The following is a 22,500-nucleotide window of genomic DNA, read 5'->3' on the forward strand; positions in this document are numbered from 1 at the left end:
CCGAGAAGCCAAGAGCTCTGACTGCTGTTTTGACAGATACAAATCACGAGTAAGATCATTCAGGTCTTCTTGTGTGATCCAGTGTGGCTCGTTGCCACTTGTTCCTGAATATGTAGACTCAATATCTTCCAAAGATATTGACTCGGCAGAATCCTCCTTTGAAGGCATTTCTTCCTCTGATGAGGAAAGAAGATCCTTATTTACTGGAAGTGTGGGTACAGGAAGATCATCTTGATGGGGAACGGGTCTCATAGCAGATGGAAGGTTGGGATATTTGATCTTTTTCCTAGAAGATGCATTGAAACCAGTTATATTAGTTAAACAAAAATAACAATCATCTGCATGGCTTCGTGGCTCTCTCCAAACCATCGGAACTGCAAAGTTGCAAGCCGCTTTCTTGCCATTAAACCATGCAGTTAGTCCATTGTAGCAGGGTTTACAACAGATGTGTGGAGCCCAAGACTTGTCCTGATCACCAATTTTACAGTCAAAATAGTGAAAGTAGGCGGTTCTGAGGAGGGAAGTGATGGTTCGACGCTGTGCAACTGTTGTGAAGTCCCCACACACATAGCAGAAAGAATTGGCCCTGTTGAGGCATCCTCGATGTTTTGACGTGCTTGAATCCATTGAAGAACCTGAAAATATAACAAAGTAAATTAAATCATATGCAAGGCAATAAAATGTACATTGGAAAATGTAATACTAATATTTAGCTACCCAAAAGATGTGTAACACTATAGTTGAGGGACAACAACCTCCTGCGCCACCTGCGAGACAACCTTTTCCAATGACTGCCAGAGCACTACTGAGTGTGGATTGAGACCTGCTGCCCTAACTGCCAAAATCCGTCTTGATATATAATTATATATATAATGTAATGCAATCACTTACATTTAGTGCATAATAACTAAAAAGTAAGCCATAAGTCTCACAATATTAGAATTAACCCTGAATGCATATACGCCTTTATGTACCGTATATGCACAAAATGCACACTATGCATATCTAAAAAAAACTAGAGGTGATGAGTAAAAACAGATTTCAAATTTGAATTCAGCACCCCCAAATAAGGTAAAAACGGGTATTTTTGTGCTTGCCTCAATTTCTTTGTAAACCAGTGTAATCATTGTTGGGATAATTATTGTTATATTTCTATATTGGAAGATTTAACATGTTTCTTCAGAAATTACTATTTTCATATAAAACTGTATACTGAAACGAGGTCATGTGCATTACATCAAAATACTAGTCGCACACATATCAATTATATTCATATATTTATGGTAAAATGTACTAAAAATTATCAAGAATTTTCAAATTCAGCCGAAATTTTATGGTTTGGACTTGTATAATCTATTAGAATGGAAAAAAAAATCCACAGATACCTAACATTTCAATACATGGATAAAAACTGTTAAGTGATGGAAGATGTACTCTAAAGGTCTACATCAGTGAGTCTATGAAAGGGTAAAAGCTTTGCTTGGAGCATACTAGGTTGCAGCTGATAGAGTAACTGGTTTCTACCTTTAACAATTTATCTAAAGCTTTTTATTTGTTTAGTATAAGTAAGCAGTAAGCTTCAGCAATGAAAAGGGGTTGTAGTACAGCGGCATAGCAGACCAATTGTTCAAATTGGTCTAAAAGCACCAAAATTGGCACACATGTAGATTAATATATTCTAAACATTTTTGGATATGGAGGCATTCAAGATTAGCCCTTAGGAAGATATGGCGGCCATTGTTCAAAATGGCCGCCATTTAACATTAGCGTCATTACATAGACTTCATTATGTGTCGTTAGTTTGGTGCTAGATGGGCCAAAATTCCCTTTTTTTACATCAGAATTAACATCAATAAATGTTTAACAGATATTTAGATGAATCTTCTCAAAAATGGCCCCCAAACTGGCCGCCATTTTGTGGAAAAAGTGGACATTTGATGAAGATTTCAATACTCAATGACATAATACCTCTAATAACCAGTACCTGATTTCAGGAACACACTTTAATTGCTCAAGTTGCTTTTTTATTTCAAATTGCTGGCAAAATTGCTAGTCAAAATAATACACAGAGTACGGGAAGTTTACAGTATGGTCAGATTGTAGTTATATAGTCGACCAAAAGCCCAGTCTCTAGGCACAGTACTTGTGTAATCCTGCAGTACATACATGTAATACAATAACGTAGATTTTGCCACACTATGTTAATTATGATTCCGAACTTTTCAAATCTGGTCACCAGAATTATGAATGTCTACAGATCATAATGTTGGTTAGCAAGTTTTCTGTCCCAAACTGGCATTCGCCTTCACAGAAACATAGACCAGTGCATTGCAGTGAAGCGTTCTTGCACTTGCAGCGGTTTTTGCAGCCTTTCTTGCATCCGCAAGACACCAGCTCATAGCAGGCCTTGGATGCCTCAGGGAGTGTGGTCCAGAGTGGTGTGTAGAGCCCATCATCACTCCGATGCCAGCCCCAGTCTGTTGGTGGAGGGAGCACGGGCGTTGGTACCAATGCCTGGCCCCAGACATGACCACCCTGAAGTGCAGATCTCTTCACATGCTGCTCCAGAGCAGCGTAGGTTGGCGGGATGTTCTGAACAGAGTTCGTCTTTGCAAAGAGCTGCTTTCTCGCCTTGTTGACGTCCTTGCATTTGCTTGTGCGGTCATACAGGAGTATGACAAACCTCTCGATGACATGCATTGTATCCTCTTGGATGCTTGTGGGTGCATTTGCCAGACTCAGCAGGGCATCAGTGAGTTCTGGCAGCGTGTTCCATGTTGCCCAGGCAGATTTCTTCCCATGTCCGACGAAGGCTGACACAGTATCACACCCTGTGATGGCATGAAACATTGGAAGAGCACATGCCTTCTCTGGACCAAGGGAGGAAGCTATTTCATGGGCTGCAATGTAGCGGTAGTTCTTGCCTGTCCCAAAGGCTACCCAGAAATCGTCTCCAGCTGGTAGTTTCTGGACTACCATCACTGCTAGGACCACGACGTCACTGTCTACTGTTCGAACCTGTATCTGGTGGTGACCATGTTGTGCAGCATGTGCTACATGTAGCATCATGCGGGTGTCTGCCTCTTCTTGGTTGCATGGTGCGAGTGAGTTGACATCCTCTTGCTGTGGAACACAGATCACCTGCTCCCCATCAGTGACGACCAGTTCCTTGCCTTCTTCTTGAAAGGACTCTGCAAGCATGGTGGAGAGGTAGCTGAAGAGCTCCACTTTGTTGCTATCAACTCGCAGGAAACTTTGCCAATTTCCTGGTATGACTGCTGAGTCGACAACACGCCGACGTACTCCCTTTCCACGCTGTTCTCTGGTTGATGCCTTCAGGGAATCTGCTCTGTAGCTGTCCCACACAAGGTCAAGACGTGATACATGTTGGAAACGTTGTACAACGTATGGGATGAACACTTGCTGTGCATATTCCTCGAACGTGTTGGCAGTACCCGGCTTCAACATCTGTACGATTACTGCTCCATCGAGGACAACAGCAGTGACAGTAGGAGCTTCAAACTGAGGCTCAGCATGGCCTTCAAGGCACACCAGCAAGTCACTCTTGCTCCCTAGGTACAGTCTCCCTCCGTCAGATAAAGCTGGAGGGCATTGCTGATTTTCATGCCTGAAGAACTCTTCTAGATTCCCATCACGGGTCTGGCAGCCGATATATAATCGTGCGAAGAGCGCAACATCATTCTTCAGAGATTTGACCTGTTCTTTTCCTTTGGGTATATTGGGTCCTCTCTTGGTCGCAAACAGTGGTAGCTTGTTCCGGTGGATTGCCACCTCAATGGACTTGGTTCTGTCCACGATGCATTCCTTTGAGAATGCTTCAAACTGGTCTTGGCCAATCTGCTTGGCGTTACGGACTGTTTCTATGACTGCAGGGTCTGCGATATCCTTTGTGTCGAGCACCAGCAAGTCCTGACTGTCCTCCTCGAAAGGGTTGCCCAGCTCTTCAATGACGGCCACGAGTGAGCGCACATCTCTGGCAAAAGTGTTCTGCACACTTGGTGTCTCTTCGTGGTGACGTGTCTCCTCTTGATCGTGTGGATGCAGATTGAAGTCGTCAAATTCCACAATCACTCTAGCAACCTCCGGTCCGGCAACCATCCAGCGCCTCAGTGCAGTTGGATTGTCTGTGAGGCCGATGGCTCCTCCATCACCCTTGACATACGCGTTGTTCTGCTCATGTCCTTGGTCAAGAGGGATTGCTGAAAAGATCCTCTTGGTCTTCTGGACTGTGAAGTGTCCCTTGCTAAACTCTGTGAAGACGTCTGGATGTTTGTTTGCCAGTTCTGCCATGTCCCGTAGATGCACTGGTATCCATCGGGCATAGTTCGTGTGGTCTAGTGCGAAGAACCACGGAGCCAGTTCTGTCAGAGCATCCACGTACATGCTAAAATTGGCTTCTCTCAGAGATCGCACATAGATCAGAGTGGACAGCTCCAGTGCCAAGACTGTTGACCAGTACTGAAACTGCGGATAACTCTGTTCTCTCTGACTGCACCAGTCTTCGAAGCTTTCAGGGTGCTCATCATCTTCTGTATTGGTGGTGCTGTACTTGTCATAGGCACGCCGTTGGAGATTATACAACGCAGCCGCTGTGACTTGGTGTGCTCTTCTGGTGCGTGTGACGTGAGCTGCTCGAAGAAATGAGTCTGCTATTCCTTCAGTTGTGATCTCTGCTTGTACCAGTGCTTGGGTCCACCCACTTCCCTGCAACCAGTCACCCAGGGTCTTCAGTGCCGTCATCTCAATATGCAACCCCCCAAACATCACCACCAGTTGGTCTTCTCCATATGTGTTTGGCCACTTCCACTGGATCTGTTTTGCTAGAGTGAATAGTGGCTGGTCGCAAGTCAGAACTGGAGTTTGGCCTGGGTTGAGATGTTTAACTGCACTCCTGACTACATCAATAGAGTGTCTGATCATTGCCACAGTGTGAGCACTCTCCTGGAACAAGGGAAGCAGGGACGTTGGTGTGATGACTGGTTGCTTTGGATCTTGGTGCCTTGCATGGTATGCAGCCCATGATGTGTTTTCACAGGCCTCAACATCATCTTTGAGAACACTTCTCGTGTTCTCCAGCCACATATACTCATCTTCTATGTGCTGCTCACAGTTGTGGCGTCTAAGAGAGGTCACAGAAGTAGCTGGGATCATTTGCCCTTTGACAGAAGAAGCAACAGGACGTACATCCGTGTAATATTCTGGTAGAGGCTCAACCGTCTTTGATCCAGTATCACGCCCAGTGAGAGCAATGCTACGATCCACTCCCTCATCTGCACACGTTGGGTGTTGAAAAAGCGAGATTCCTGTTCCATGGAATGAATTCTTGGCTGTGGTGGCACTTGGGTTGTGGTCAATGTTGTCCACAGCCGCAGTTGTGAACACATTGCTACGCAGGGTAGGCGGGTAGGTGGTGCTGCTGCTGCCTCACCTGCAAAGACACAAAACACCACCATGTTACCACAAGTTACTACTACAAGCACCATGACTATCAACACTATACTATTACTGCAGCCGCCGTCACTGCCACCAACGCTGCCGCTGCAAAGTAAAATTCATTTTCTTGTGAAATGGTAGCCAAATTATTTGGTAAGCACAGAAGTATGTGTAATTGTACAATACTTATCACCTCTAGCACACTTATCACCTTTAGCATCCACAAAAAGACAAATTATGGTACATATTCAATGACGCTAACGGTAAATAGCGGCCATTTTGAAAAATGGCCGCCAAATGTGCTACGGGGAGAATCTTGAATGCCTCCATATCCAAAATTGTTCAGAATGTATTAATCCACATGTGTGCCAATTTTGGTGCTTTTAGAACAATTTGAACAATTGGTTTCATATTTCTTACTATGCCGCTGGGCTATTGTTCTTTACAAAAAATTGACCAATATCACATAAGCAGTTATCAGCTTACTGAATAGGCTTTAGACAGTATCAGCCCACGGATTCTGCGGCCTACAGTCATTCTAATTACTTTCACGGCAGCACAATCCACACATGCAGTTGAAGGTCTACAAATACGAAATAAGATTTACAGCGCAAAACACTGAAAATTGCATAAACTTCTAAAAAAATCTCCACTTTATTAAATATAAAAGAAATTTCATATGATTATCTTAGACGCTGAAGAAGCCACTTCGATTAATGTAGAACTGAAGATTACCCAAGTGATTGTAAATTGGGAATAATTCTGAAATATGAGAAATAATATTGGAGCTGCTGCACAGCTGAGGGAATTGTGGTAACAGTAATAAGTTTACAACAAAAACTCTTGATCGAAAAAATTAGAGATTAACAGGCAGGACTCGGGAAAGAGATTTCTTCTGACCAAATTTTTGCACTATGACAAATGAATGTTTTAATGGCTGAATTCCACTAACGTCTTGTTACGGTCTTCATAGTTTTTGAAAAATTATAAAGGTGATGAGAGTGTCAGCAGAGAATTGCTTTGGAATATCCTGAAAAGTTAAGGTCTACAAGAAAAATCTGCATCCTTAATAAAAGCAATGCATCAAATTACTTTGCATACTACGATATGTTCATATACTTCGTATTTGATATCAGATTCTGTCTATGGAAGGACATTTTATGAAAATCAAACGATCTCTAAACGTTCTATATAATAAAATAATTGTGTGTAGACAGAAGATTGGTAACAGATCGAAGCAACTGGCAAAGGCAGATTCTTAAATTATAGGCTAAGAGGCTTATATAAGCTGTAATGTAGACAGCTCTACATCCTAAAGGGTACTGAACTTGAAGGGGCACCCTTACCTTAACAAGGATTATGAAAGCGGTAACGGCCCTTTGCGTTGCCTGGGCGTTAGAAGCACTCTAAATTAACTAAACCTCTAAAACCCAATCTTAGACTCCGCTAAATTCGAGGTAAGGGCAATATTTGCTTCCGCTAACCATGTAGATATGTGAGCATGGATTCAGACTATATTTTCAACATATCATCAAGAATACACATCTTGCTGTTAACAGGCCTTCCTATTTACATTTTTTCTTCGATTTAGTCATGAAAAGACGTTACCATCTCAGAAGGCGATATAATCAATAAAATGAACACAGATGATAAGGACAAAAACCCCAGTATAAGCAAAAAAAAATAACAAAATGTTTTTCACACGGTTCATATATTTCTTTACAGGTATGGCCATCCTACAAATTCAGATTACCTCAGGAACATTACGTCTATATTTTATGATGAGATGGAAGATTCAGAAACCATCAGAACAGAAGCCAACAGCATTTACAATTTTTTTTTTTTTAATAGCTCGAAACAAAATATCAAACCATCCATACCTGATGCATCCAACTTCAGATGTCTCGGTGCATCACTGAGATTGATTCATGAACCCCAAAGGGCGGAGGCGATTGGTCAATTAGTCCCGAATAATTGTGAAGCATTTTGAGTCGAGGCTCAAGTCCAGCTTTGGAGAGAAACAAAGCTTGACGAATAGCCAGTCATCAAGCAGTGTAAAGGCATCACAAATCAATGCAAATCGTTGCAAATCATCTTCGTTTTGGTTTCCTTTGTCTCATGATGTACTGAAGACTTCGACTGATGAAAAGACAAGTGATGACGTTGAACCACCTGAAGTATTTTCATCGACGCGTGTCAGGTGAGGTGTCGAGGTGCATCCAATGATGAACCGTGACGAATGGAGCTCCCAAAGATGCTCTTTAATTTCGAAGATTTTGAATGTTTCCCAAACCAGCAACAGCATGAATCAATGTCTGCCCAACTCTAACAAAAAGAAGAGACTTGTTTTGATGGGTAGTTTACGTTTTTATCTTGAAGCAGGAGAGAGAGAGAGAGAGAGAGAGAGAGAGAGAGAGAGAGAGAGAGAGAGAGAGAGAGAGAGAGAGAGATTAAACGTTTTTTTTAAATATAACGTTGACAGCTTCCATCGAACAAGATAACGCCGTGCAAAGAAAATCACATCTTAAAGCATCCAAACGAAATTGGATAAAAATTGGTTATTGAGAGAGAGAGAGAGAGAGAGAGAGAGAGAGAGAGAGAGAGAGAGAGAGAGAGAGAGAGAGAGAGACCTACAGTATAACTGCAATCATTTTCATCTAAACATGTACCACCATGGGTCCATTACCAAATCACAATAATAATAATAATAATAATAATAATAATAATAATAATAATAATCATAGGTTATAGTTCCAATCAAGACGTTACTTCACTTCTGTAGAAATGAAACGTTTATGCATAAAACTTGCAGTATTTCGACTCAACATTTTTGTATATACATACATATTAAACATAGTTCCTAATACATTTCATCATAGATTACTCCTCAATTACAGGCACTTGGAGAAAATACCAACAGGTTGCATCCGCATGACTGACATCATCACACATAAACTTTACGAGATTGAACTGTACCAACCGTGTGTCACACAATTGTACATAATTATTTTGTATATATTATGCTTGTATCTGCGCTCTTCCCTCGCACTAAAAAGAACCTGAATGATCATGTCTCCGTTTTGCTCAGTAACAAAAATAATGGTGTACAATTGTGTGACACACGGTTGGTACAGAACCCAAAATGCTACTACTACTATTACTAATAATAATAATTGAAATAATAATAGTAATCATATATATATATATATATATATATATATATATGCCGTTGATAATTAACAGAACAAAAGCTTCTTACATGTGCTTCCATATATATGTGTGTATATATATATATATATATATATATATATATATATATATATATATATATATATATATATGTATATATATACTTACACTGTATATATACACATACACATTATATATATATATATTTAATTGAAGTGAACCTGGTGTCTTGCACTTAGCCAAAAGTTTATAAAAAAAAATACTATGATTAGTCCCTTAAATTATTTGTACATCCTGAAAAAAAAAAATATCTTCGGCCTCCAAAAGTTTATTTATTTTCCCCAAAAAACAATGGTCACTGCTGAACCTACCAATTTTCATGGCATCCAAAATCCTGCAGCTTAACTCTAGTTTTTATTACTAAGATGGAATTATGACTTTTAGGCTTCCTGATGCCAAAAACAGCTTTTCAGGCGCCAAACTCTGTAATTATTCACATTTTCCTTTGCATCCCTACATTCATAAGGTTTTACTCCAAATATGGCACTTTCCTATCATACGAATAAGTAGATTCATTGGTGATTAAGAATCGTGGTCTTACCAATCAGAAGTACAAGACGTTACACCCACTCACAGAATAAAATCAACGAATGAATTTGAGGAAAAAGATCAATTGAGTTTAAATCGCTTTAAATGATTAAACCAAGGAATAAGCGATTCTGAAAAGTTCGTTAAAATATTAGATAAAGATAAATCTACATGGTGTTAACAGTTTACACATGGATGACATTTAATAAACATCAGTTCAAAAGTGTAATTCAAGAGAAAAGAAATTGAGACAGAATAATAACATAAAAAAAATGAAACTTGCTAGAAAATGACGAACTGTGATTGGGATAAATGACAAAACGATATAAAGAGCATAATAAGAATGAAGTTCGTATTTAATAACAAAATCAGTCTAAACAACAAAATTCGCAAAAAACAAATAATAGAAACTTTATTTGATGAAAAAATAAAATGTTCAAAAACAGATGGAAAAAAAAACCCAGATTGCTAGTATTATCATAACAATCAATTAACAATTCCTCTTCCTTCCATTTGGCCGGGTTCATTTCCCCTTCTGGGATTGATTCCTTACTCAGTGGGTTATTTTCAAGGTCAATCTCCCTGGATGAATTATATTAGGAAATTGATATCGATAAGAGATGGACTACTAGGAGATGGGTGTGTCGAGGCTACTTCGCCTCAGCAGGGGATCATATCGGGATTTTATTTACATCCTTCAGATGTTGTATCTCCCGAACTTTTTTTTCTTTTTTACAGGAAATGTTTCTGCTAATCTCACAAGTCTATAATACTGACATTTCTACTGCTGACTCAAGATTTTTTTTATAGAATAAGGAGGATTTCTTGATAAGTTTATGATATCGACAAAGCCTTTCTGGAAAAAAAAGTGGATCAAACCACACGATAAATATGACAGAACATGTTTACTGGGCCGGTGACCTTACGACCCCGGTGAAATTGTCTGAACCATTGGCAATACATATCGAATTTCATCGTTCTAGCGATACTATTTCAATATAGATCATCTTCCGAGTGATTTGGCCTTCAAAACGTCTTTTGAAAATGCTTCTTCGCGATATAAATTTCGCTTCATGAGTGTCGATATCAGGGTCATACTAAAACTGACGGGTTAAGGGTACTGCCAGCACTCCCTTCTGAGTCGAAGAATTGGATTCCTGATCGAGTATCTCTACCTGTGATATGACCGAAGTAGTTTGGCATACAAATGAAAGAATTTGTTTCCTTTCAAGTTCGTCGTACTTATCGACGTTTATTTTGGAAACGTTAAACGCAATTATATTATTTTTGGGTTGTGTGCAGATGCTAGATGTAGCTAATGTTATTTATCGTTGTGTAAAAAAAAAAAGGGGGGGGGGGGGTAAGAATGCTCCTGTTTTCCAAGTCTGCTCATTCCTGAGCAATTTTAGCCCGCTTCCTTTACTGTAAAACCTAATACAATATTTCGGGCTTTAAAATTCTCTGAATTTCTACTAACTTTATATTTTTATAACCAAGTGCCACGGCCAACGCGGTTGGTTAGAATAAATAATATTGCATAATAGGTTACATGCAATTATTAAATAAAAAAAGATTCCTCTAGTTTATGCCATATGAAAAATAATAACAGTAATTTGATACATTGTTGATGATAACATTCACCGTTTTCTTTGAATACTATCAAATTACTAATCTTTCTAAAAGAACTTGCCACTTACAGTCCCTATGTGTAGAGTTAACTTATAGTCAAAGAAATCAATTTCAGTCTTCTTTGAATTTCGATTTATTGTAGCACTAAATCCACTGTCATCCTTTTACAATGATCAATCCGGAAAGCAAGTGAAACAAGCGAAAAGTTAGTCAAAATAGCTTGTTCTTCACTTTTCCTCTTCATTTCCAATCAGCATACACATATTGTGTTACACATGCGCATATGGGATTATATTTACACAAAAATACAGGCCTATACAATGTAACTGAACTGAATGTATTATTTGAAGATACAGTAATGCGAATGGCACCATGTGAGCGCTTATGTTGAATGTTACCATGGTAAATTGTCTAAGAATGTAAGACAACAAAAACTATACTCAATACTAAGATCTAGATTAGAGTTTATCGTGAATTTGGGCCGTGTGACCAAAGCAGGGACCGAGGAGGACATTTAGTGCCAAGTTGCACTATGAAACATAAGATAATAGAGGTTTTACAACGAAAAAGAAGAAAGGAAGTTGGAGCGGAGGTAAAGTAGAAGGATAAAATTAATAAAAAAGAAAAAAAAATCTTTTGTATGACACCATAGAGCAAGAAATTAAAAATCATTCAAAGTTGACAAAAAATGTGTAATGACTGCAATGAAAAAATCTGATAAAAAAATCCCCGCACTTTCACGCCAGGAAGTTTTAATAGCTTAGACAATAAATTAATTAATGAATCTCCCCGTTGTTGACAACTAGACCAAAACAAGCTGGAGACAATAGCGTTGAGAGATTCGCACGACGTACCCACAAAACACCTGTTCTGTGACATTATCCCGAGGGCTATCCAACACACAATCCTTAAAAAGGTAAATAATAACACTAAACGAACCAAGTAACTTATAGAATCATGATATGAGAAACTACGATACATTCAGCCCTCAATATGCAACAAAAGGATTACCTTTAGTGAAATTGCTAACTTTTTCTATCTCTATTGCTATATATTTTTAGATATAAAATATATAGATTGCTTGGAAAATAGGCAGCTCCATCTCGTAGAGGGGTCGGTAGAGCTAAGAGCTGCGAACTCATAAACACAAGTTCAAAACTGACTTTTAGATGAAGATAATAGTTAGAAATTGTGATTGGAACATTATATCTATTTAACTTCAAACATCTTATATACACACACTCACACACACACACACACACACACATATATATATATATATATATATATATATATATATATATATATGAGAGAGAGAGAGAGAGAGAGAGAGAGAGAGAGAGAGAGAGAGAGAGAGAGAGAGAGAGAGATGAAATCAGTAACCCAAACCCAGAACACAAGATGAAAGTCGGAAGATAGAGTGCGTTTATCTACGTTTAGCGACATACAAAATATATAACTACAATCAGATTCACCTTAAAATCTAAATAATTCTCCTTTGTCAAAATACTGTGTGTGTGTGTGTGTGTGTGTGTGTGTGTGTGTGTGTGTGTATTTGCGAACCTTCTTAACATTTACAAAGTCCTTTTTAATCGTGCTATTTCTTTAATATGATACCGTATTTTTTATTTTTCCTTTCATTATATAAATTCGTTCTATTTTCCTTTTTCCTTCTTCTATCCATCATATTCGTTTTCCCCGCTCTTTCTCTAATTTCATCATGTTCTCTCACCTCTTCCTTCATAGCTTCCTACATCAGCCCCATGCAGTTTTATGACCCGCGAAGTGAAATTATGAACTAGATCTGATTTCCATCGACAAGAGAAAACTTGCCGCACCATCAATAACAAGGCGAGTAGTTCTTCTACTGCTTGCACGTAGTTCCCTTCTAAACGTGTACCTGCAGCCTTCACTCCCAAGGTTCTCCTTCATTAGTGTACCTGGGGTATCATAGCATTACTCTATTCAGCTGTCTCGAACCTTTCATACTGAAGGGGCAGCGGTGACACAGACGGCCTCTTGGGCGTTGAACAACGATGATGTACGTACGAAACGAAGTACAAAAGAGGATTTCCTAGGCTTCTTGATACTTTTACTGCTTGCGGTTTATAAGTTCATATATATATATATATATATATATATATATATATATATAATTATATATATATATATATGTGTGTGTGTGTGTGTGTATATGCGTGTATATATATATATATATATATGTATATATATATATATATATATATATATATATATATATATAGAGAGAGAGAGAGAGAGAGAGAGAGAGAGAGAGAGAGAGAGAGAGAGAGAGAGAGAGAGAGAACTCCTACCATTAAACTGTCATGCAAAAATATAAGATTGGTATTCATAATTTTAAGGACCTGATTTTTAATATCTTAGCAGCCATAAATGTGTAAATTGACTTTTTATTTAAATAATGGGGGTTATATATGGCATGCCTTGTATGTCGTTACTGTCAGACAGTGGTATCTGAATTGAATACTCTCCTGCGTTTTCTGACCTAGAATTTCTTTCTTTCGCAGAACTTAGGCTGATGATTAAGTCCATTTTATCCTCAGCCTTCAGGCAAAGCATACTGGTGAGAATTGGATTTATGGCACTTCTTTGTATCATTAGCAGATTAATTTTCATGTTTGATAGTCTTTTTTTTTCCCCTTTGCTGTCATGATACCGAGCTCCACAAAGGATAAGAAAGTCCTTTAATGCGTCTCACAAATTCCATGTTAGAATAATCCTTCACATTTTTTTTTCTATAAAAAACCTCAAAATTAAGAAAGAAAAGTAACTCGGTGTTTACCAGCCTTCTAGTCACCAATAAATACAAGCGTACAAACTCTGTCAACGGTTTAGACCATCACTTTTAGTTGACTGCAATGGGTTAATGGTCTCATCATCCTTTTTATCGAACTGCCCTTCAACTACTTATCAAGTACACTAAAATCAAATCTTCAAGTTTGGGAAACTTTTGTCTGTTATAAAACATGACTACCATTAATATAAGAATCAAAACTTAATCTCATGAAGGAAAAAAAAAAAAAAAACCCTTTTACCATACACTTTTGAACTTTAAGAAAATACCATGAGACATTTTACACTGTGACCACATTATTGCATTTTCTTATGTATTTTCATATGAAAATACATAGAAACAATTTACACAGCAATGTCTCTGGGTAACTTTGCATTTAGCCCGACAATGGCTACTGTAATATTTGTACCAGCAGGTAAAAAAAGATACTAGAAACCCTCATCTGCGGAGGATAAAGATGTGCCCACTGTCCTCCACCTTGGCCTTACATAGGCTTACATATAACGATTTTTTATTATTTTTTTTTTATTAGTAGCAGAGGAACTAAAACCAGCAATAGTTTTTAATAAGATTTTCTTCATCAAATATGCCCATAGCTTGTACTAACGAGGTGCCCTTTTGTTATCCGTAGATATGCATAACCATTGGGTTCTTCCTTAGAAGTATTAATTGTGAACGTACATGTTATAGGAGTGGAGAATTACAAAACCATACAAAATCTACCATGTATAGCATCATTTTTATCCCCAGGAAGCAGCAAGAAGTACAGCACTTTGTATTTTGAATTTTGTTTTTAATCACAAGGATGTTAATACCGATATTTGTTCTAATAATACATGATTATTTGTATTCTTCCATACCAATCTCACTTCGAATGCATTACAAATGGTCTTCATATAATCTCCATACTACCTTCAATGCACTTTGAAATCCCCTTAGCTTTTCTTGATTATAGCCTTGTTTGCAAATATCCCCGTGTACCATAAATACCACTCTTGAATTTTTTAACTCGGCACCAGGTTCTAACTCTACATTTTCGATTTTTGCTTAATTTCATCCTCGTACTCATCATGAGCATCTTTTATATAAAATAAAATAAAATTAACCATTTTCTATATTTGTTATTTTAGTCCTCAAATAAGACTAAACTACTTCAATTTCATATCATGGTTTATCATTTTAAGTGACTCTAAATAAAGATGGAGTAAATCTTTAAATAAGTACTTTACTAGCCAGATATCTAAATATGTCTTACATTTAACAATTCTACATAATAATGGACCTTCTGATCTTTCATCTTTCACTATATATGTGTACAGTATGTACATTGTAAAAAAAAAATTGTCTACTTCCATTGTAGCTTTAGAATGACTACACACAGAATGTTATCAATTGAAAGTTTCCTTCTCCCTATCTCTATTTTTCGATTCGCATTTATCATCTTGAAGCCCACATCTCATACAAGTTTACATTCAAAATATGAATGTCAAAAAGGAATCACGTACGGCATCAATACCGGTTATATCTAAACCCGATAAAATAAGTGGAGGCGCTGAACCGAAAAATCTGATCTTATATTAATTCATATCACCTATTGCGATTCACAAGAGATTAGTCTGAAAGCATTTTATGAATTTCTTCTTCAGTGATGAAGATGAAGGCGAACAGATTAAATGACAAATGGTAAGGTGGATCCACTCAGGTGATAATGTCTAGACAAAACCTTTGTTACAAATATGAAGATAAAGGCAACAAATATGAGTAATAAAGAAAATAATAGCAAAATAAATAAATAAATAAATAAATAAACTATAAGAAAATCGCAAAAGAAATTATAAATGCAGTGAGAAAATTAAATATGAATTCGAATCTAGATAAAATTCATCTAGGTTGAAAAGCTAGTTTCATATTTCCTTTCAAACAGTTAGATTACAATATACAACATTTCTAAAAGCTAGTGAAAAACATTCACCGATTCCATGGTAAAGTTATATAGGATTTGTTCTGCACTTAAATGTCGCACCTGCATAAATCAGCAAGAACCATCCATTAATTTTCAGCATAAAAGATATCGTAAGAAATCCTTTGAATTGCAAGCCAGAAGAATACGCCCTATCAAGACCACTATGCATCTAATGTCATCAGAACTCAGATCTTGAATAAGACAACTTACTTCATCTGTCAAAGCGTTGAGAGGAATTTTGATGAAAATTGCCTACCAAATGCTACCTGTCTGTTACCTGTCATCATCCTCCCACTACTTGTAAACAGACTGATAAATCATATTACTACTTTGGTTTATTTTGTTGTGCATTACAGCTAAGCAGTTAATAAAATAAAAATAGTTAATCAGATGTTCTAATTTTGATAGTAAAATTATAAGAAAACGAACAATAAGAATAGACACGAATAGTGAAAAGAAAAAATGAAGAGACTATGGACATGGAGATGAAAAAGGAAAGAAAAAACATTTAATAGCAGGCGTCGAAGGCCAAGCATCTTGGACACTTAAAACAGATCGAAGCCAGATAATTCTTATTGTTGCTTTGGCAAAACCTCCGTCTTCCATTTTCCTCCAAAAGCAGCGCAATCAATGCATTCGGTTTCGAGTGCAATCATGCACAATCACGCTTGAAGAAGTAATAAAGTTTGTCCTGTCACGCGGAAGAATCGGACAAGAGAGGCTTGATCAACCCAACAACGGAATCGAATCTCGATAACGAATCTAATTCCTCTTTTGGGATCGAACCCTTTTGAATAGTATATTTTCATCTTTTTTTTCTATAAGGCTTATTCCGACAACGTGCCATCTCGAGTGGAAATGTCTATATAATTTGCCAGGGCAAGTTAGGTGATGGTTAGCTCTTTGTTGATTTAGTTTTACTTATATTAAATATTTACTGCTTTTAGCATATTTTAGACTTTACAAGAGTAATAAAAACATATTAAGGAGAGAGAGAGAGAGAGAGAGAGAGAGAGAGAGAGAGAGAGAGAGAGAGAGAGAGAGAGAGAGAGAGAGAGAGAGAGATCCTTTTTAGTAATGATGAGGATTACCTGATCAAGGTCCTGTTTTCATGGCATACAAAAATGTGAACGAGAATAAACGTTCACTTTAGTTTTTCTACTCATTATCTTTCTCTCTCAACTTTAGCTAAGACCCGCAACGGTCAACTAACCACTGCAGTCCATTTCTTTTAGCGAGGCAGATTTGCACCGACTCGCAGCGGTGCCCTTTTAGCTCGGAAAAGTTTCCTGATCGCTGATTGATTAGAATTATCTCGTCCAACCAATCAGCGATCAGAAAACTTTTCCGAGCTAAAAGGGCACCGCTGCGAGTCGGTGCAAATCTGCATCGCTAAAAGAAATAGACTATAGGTACATAATTGGCCCGTTGAGATACTACAGCTAGAGAGTTATGGGGTCCTTTGACTGGCCAGACAGTACTACATTGGATCCTTCTCTCTGGTTACGGTTCTTTCCCTTTGCCTACTTATACACCGAATAGTCTGGCCTATTCTTTACAGATTCTCCTGTGTCCTCATACACCTGACAACACTACCAACAATTCTTCTTCACCCAAGGGGTTCACTACTGCACTGCAATTGTTCAGTGGCTACTTTCCTCTTGGCAAGGATAGAAGAGACTCTTTAGCTATGGCAAGCAGCTCTTCTAGGAGAAGGACACTCCAAAATCAAACCATTGTTCTCTAGTCTTGGATAGTGCCATAGCCTCTGTACCATGGTCTTCTACTGTCTTGGGTTAGAGTTCTCTTGCTTGAGGGTACACTCGGGCACTATTCTATCTAATTTCTCTTCCTCTTGTTTTGTTAAAGTTTTTATAGTTTATATAGGAAATATTCATTTTAATGTTGTTACTGTTCTTAATATTTTATTTTTCCTTGTTTCCTTTCCTCACTGGGCTACTTTCCCTGTTGGGGCCCGTGGGCTTATAGCATCTTGCTTTTCCAACTAGGGTTGTAGCTTAGCAAATAATAATAATAATAATAATAATATTAATAATAATAATAATAATATATTAACAGAAGCATTCCCCCTCGTCCAGTACAAGACTCGAACACGGTACGGCAGCCATGCCAGATGGGCGTGCTACTGAAATTATGTGGTCAATGTTACTAGAAATTGAAGCTAATGAAAATTATTATTATCTGTAAGAAAAAGATACATAACCCAGCAATAGTCCTTTGACCCTTTTTGGTACTATATAACTCAATATCACAGGAAGCAGTCACCCACTAACAGTGACACAACTACATCTAAAATTTATTTCTGAAAAATTCAAAGGAATATAACTTCAATATCTTATCAAGTAAAATTTTTGATATTTAAAATGATTAACATTTTTACACAAGTGAAGTCACGATTCACTAAAAAGAAATACTGTAAATATTAAAATGGTAAGCAAATTGGCTTGAATGTTGGTACTAGCATAGGCTCCAGTTAATTCACTAGCAAGATAACACGAATATTTGCCTACGTATATGGTTTTCATTGCCTTTTATAATCACCAAAACTTAAAGGAACAAGGATTTTAAAAATGATTCACAATGCCATGGTATTTATGACAGTTCTTTAAAGACTAGTACCTGACACTCAATATCCACGCTAGTTGGAACGTACATAAAATCTAAACTACAATTTCATTATAAACCAGACCACTTGAAAGATTTTCCAGTTAACCACCTCTTACATTTTATAAGCCGAGTAAATATTGGTCAATTATAACTTAATGAATCCAAACCCATATGGATAATATTTTTTAGATACAATAAAGTTTTGAGGACTTTAAGATTAATCAAAAACAAATGCTGATGTATAGTGAACACGAACGCTACTTTCCTAGACTGTACGTCTTATTTTACCTCTTTGGATGGATGAATGAATGGTATTAAGGGACAATACCAATGCACTATTATACTTAGATTACTCCTTCTGGAGACATGTATGTTTTCTTATTGGACATTATTGGTACATCTGCAGCTTCATCTCAATTTCAGCAAACCCTAATGGATTATGAGAAAAGTCCATTGAAACTGCTATATTCCCGCGTCAAGGTTCATAAAACCTTATTGGAATTTTAACACTGGAAACTTTTCCCTAATTCTTAATTCAGTATCAATGATTATAAGCTACAAATGATTATTCCCGGCATTAAATTTCTGTTCTTTAAATCATAAAAATATCCTAAGCCAAAATAGTACTATTTGAGAACTAACTTGAGACATGCAAAAATACTTCCCAACCAGTTTGCCTGCATATAAACGTCTCGACATTATTGACGATGTGAAAAAACCCAATTTTCATAGACATATTTCTCTCAATTTCATCCCAAACCATCATCGTTACTTAAATGAAATTCTATTCCAATTACAGGTCTATAAAGTTCTACTTTAAAGCAACGCTCTGCTCACTTTCCTATTCTTGTATTCCAATTCCATTAAAGTACTGGCAGCATTTGCTCAAGTTCATTTGCCAGGTCCATTTCTATATACATTTACAATTCTAAATTCGTGTCCAAATACGTGTATTTCAACGATACATTTTGTTTATACCTCCTCGGCTACTTCTTTAACTTTTTGTACTTTTTGTTGAAATCGCCCACTAAAACAACAACATAATAATTTTACAACACGCTGGATTAAATGCTCCAAGAAAAATAAAGAAAAAATCTCAAATCCCCTAAAAGTGCTCATATTCGTTGGAAGAAAACTGTGATCAAGAGAGTTTTTCAGCCATGTACGCCACGCCATCTACGGTGTTTAAACGATACGTTAACAGCTTCCACATGAGAATATGAAACTACCGTCATAAGACTATTTGTGTATGTGCTCTGAAAGTGTATACAAGTGTTGCTTGAGCGTCAGAGGAAGCACTTATTAAATATATATTACGCACTTTTAACGATGCAACCCCAAATGTGGTGATAATTCGAAGGACGGATTTCTTTAAATGGAAATGTTTTGTACTGTGAAGAGGTCTGGTGAGACGGGCTAAAAATAATTAGCATTTGGTTGAGTCTCCCATGATGTGAGCACAATGCAACAATGGGGTATTGGTTAGAGTGATTAAAAGGAGAGAAATTCAAACTGCTCTCTCTCTCTCTCTCTCTCTCTCTCTCTCTCTCTCTCTCTCTCTCTCTCTCTCTCTCAAAAAATACTTTGGAGATTATGGAGGTAAAGGTGTATGTACATATTTCCCACATTCGTCGGCAGCAAATTGATAGTTTTTATCTTAACACAAATTTCTTTTTAGAATGATACAGTTATATTACTTAATTTCATAATTTTCATTAACATCTTCATTACATTATTATCATTCTTGACTGTAATTATCATTACTGTATCAAATAATAAACAAGTGGTAAAGAATTAAAATAGAGTGATGTTCTAGCACTCACATACCTAGAATTTTTCTTTAATATAGACAATGGAGGAAGTAAATACTTTTCTTTCTGCAACGTTTATAGGAATCGGTACAGGAATCAGAGCACCAGAATCAACAACAGCAACAGCAACAACAACAACAACAACAATAGCCAAGACGACGCGAGAACAGTCAAGACAGGAAAGCGAACCCAGGTGAGATAAGCGATCGTTGGATTTTTCTTCTTTGGAATTGGCAATTAGGAACTGCTTGTTCGGATCTCCACCGTCATTGCAAGGTTGCCCATGGTACGCTAAGGTGCCAAATGTGAAAGTAACCAAAATGTAACGTTGCCAGAGGTCATTACTGCCTTGTAGGGATAAATGATGGCAATGAAAATTGATAGCAAAGTGGGTTACTATCGTTACTGGTGGATTTGTTGTTGATAACGGTCGTGAAAATTAAGAAGTGTCGTGATACGTGTAGCGATAACAGTAATGACGTAATTAACGGACTAGTTAATAAAAATGTGAGTTGGCGTTCGAAGGTGTTAATGAGTATGAGGTGAAGTAAAGCTGAAGATGATAATTTTGTTCGTAAGATGATGATGATGATGACGACACCAAAAGAGATGAATACTATGGTCACAGTTGCACAGGTGGTAAAGAAAAAAACAATGGAAATTCTAAGCTAATGTCGTTACTAAAGATGATGAAGAATGCATGAAAATTTTATTTTTGTAAAATGAGTCTTGTAGTAACGTCACAAATATAATGGTGGGAATAATGAAATTTATAATTTAAATATCGTTAAAAACTGGTTAATGTTGATGACATCCCGGTTACAACTCTCCCTTAACATATTATCAAGGAAAAAGACAAAGAACTGTCTAAAATAGAAGTGAAATCCAAAGAACTATGAAAGTAACTTGTGTTATGAATTCGAAGCGACCAAATAATAATGTTCACTTCGGTAACTCTGACCGAGAAATGTACTTATTGTGAAAAATCTGGCCTGTAATAACACACTTTCATGAAATCTTAGATGTAAAGACTTAGCCTAGAGTCATAATATTAGCACAAGAAGTCTTATACAGCATACGGATACACACACACGAGCATGAACGGTCACTTCAGTATTCACCCTTCTGCGGCTTCAACTCAATATTTCCCCTTTGCAGTAAATACTTCCCTAAACTTAGTAGCTTCGAACTCCCTACACACAGCGTGCCATCAACCATCATCTTGAAAGTATTCTTGAGCTTCCTGGCTATCAATGTCCGTTCTTTAAATTACTTTTCTCCACTCTTCCTTGGCCTTTCTCTACTCCTACCTTTCGGCTAAACTAAATGATATACGGTCTTCACAGACCTATTGGCATTCATTGTTTCTATAGCCAAACTACCTTAAACTATTCTGATCCACCTTTTTACCTATTGCACGTCTACACATTTCTCACCCAATTAATGAACATTCTTATGCAACACACAGTATGCAAACATTTAATTTCAACAGCTTTTCTTTTAATTGCGCGCAATATCCTCACTTCATTTCCACAAAAGAGAATTGGTTCAACAGTACCTACACACATTCCTGCATTGTCTTCCACAGACAATTCAAACCTTTTCCCAATCTTTGGCACACATCCTGTACCTTTTCTGCACCACCTATTCTGTGACAAACCTCTTTTTAATCTTACTATAACCTATTACAACAACCACAACCATTCTTTCAACATTCACATCAACCAGTATTGGTCATTGTTCTAGTTTTCATTTACCCTTATTATCTTACTTTGTCATAGACTCAATTTTCTAATTTCACAAACATTTTCGAACTCCCAAAATATATTCGACTGTTTCTCTTCCATATCAGCACGGCATCACCTACAAGCATAAACCATCGCACACTCCATTCACATTTTATTTTCTTATGCTAAAACTTAACACCTACAGTATTGTATATTCACTATCCCTTCTCAGATCCATCACATCACCCTATCAATAAAGATACAGAATAGCCATGGACATATAAAACGGCCTTGCCTTCAACATACTACCTCACCAGTCACTCGTCTGCCTACGTAATGTAACCTATGCCTATCTTATACTCTTAGAAAAAACAGCCTATTTCGCTTTTCACCCTCCAAATTCATCAAACTTTCAAAATGCTAACTTCATCAACCTAGGAATGTATTTGCATCAGAGGATTTCTCAGCTTTAATCTTTTATCTTCCATTTGATTATTACCCTTTATCTCTGCTATTACGTATTAGTAGAATAACGTTTTACTCTCACTAAAATTCTTGTTTAACTCTCCATTTCTGTTTCTGTTACTGATCATCTTTTTGTCTCTGTTTATTCTTTAATACTGCATCCATCTCCAAATGAGTGCACATTTCCATTCTTTTACAAAGCAACTCATCACC

Source organism: Palaemon carinicauda, chromosome 1, assembly GCF_036898095.1.
Source record: "Palaemon carinicauda isolate YSFRI2023 chromosome 1, ASM3689809v2, whole genome shotgun sequence".
Taxonomy (NCBI): Eukaryota; Metazoa; Arthropoda; class Malacostraca; order Decapoda; family Palaemonidae; genus Palaemon; species Palaemon carinicauda.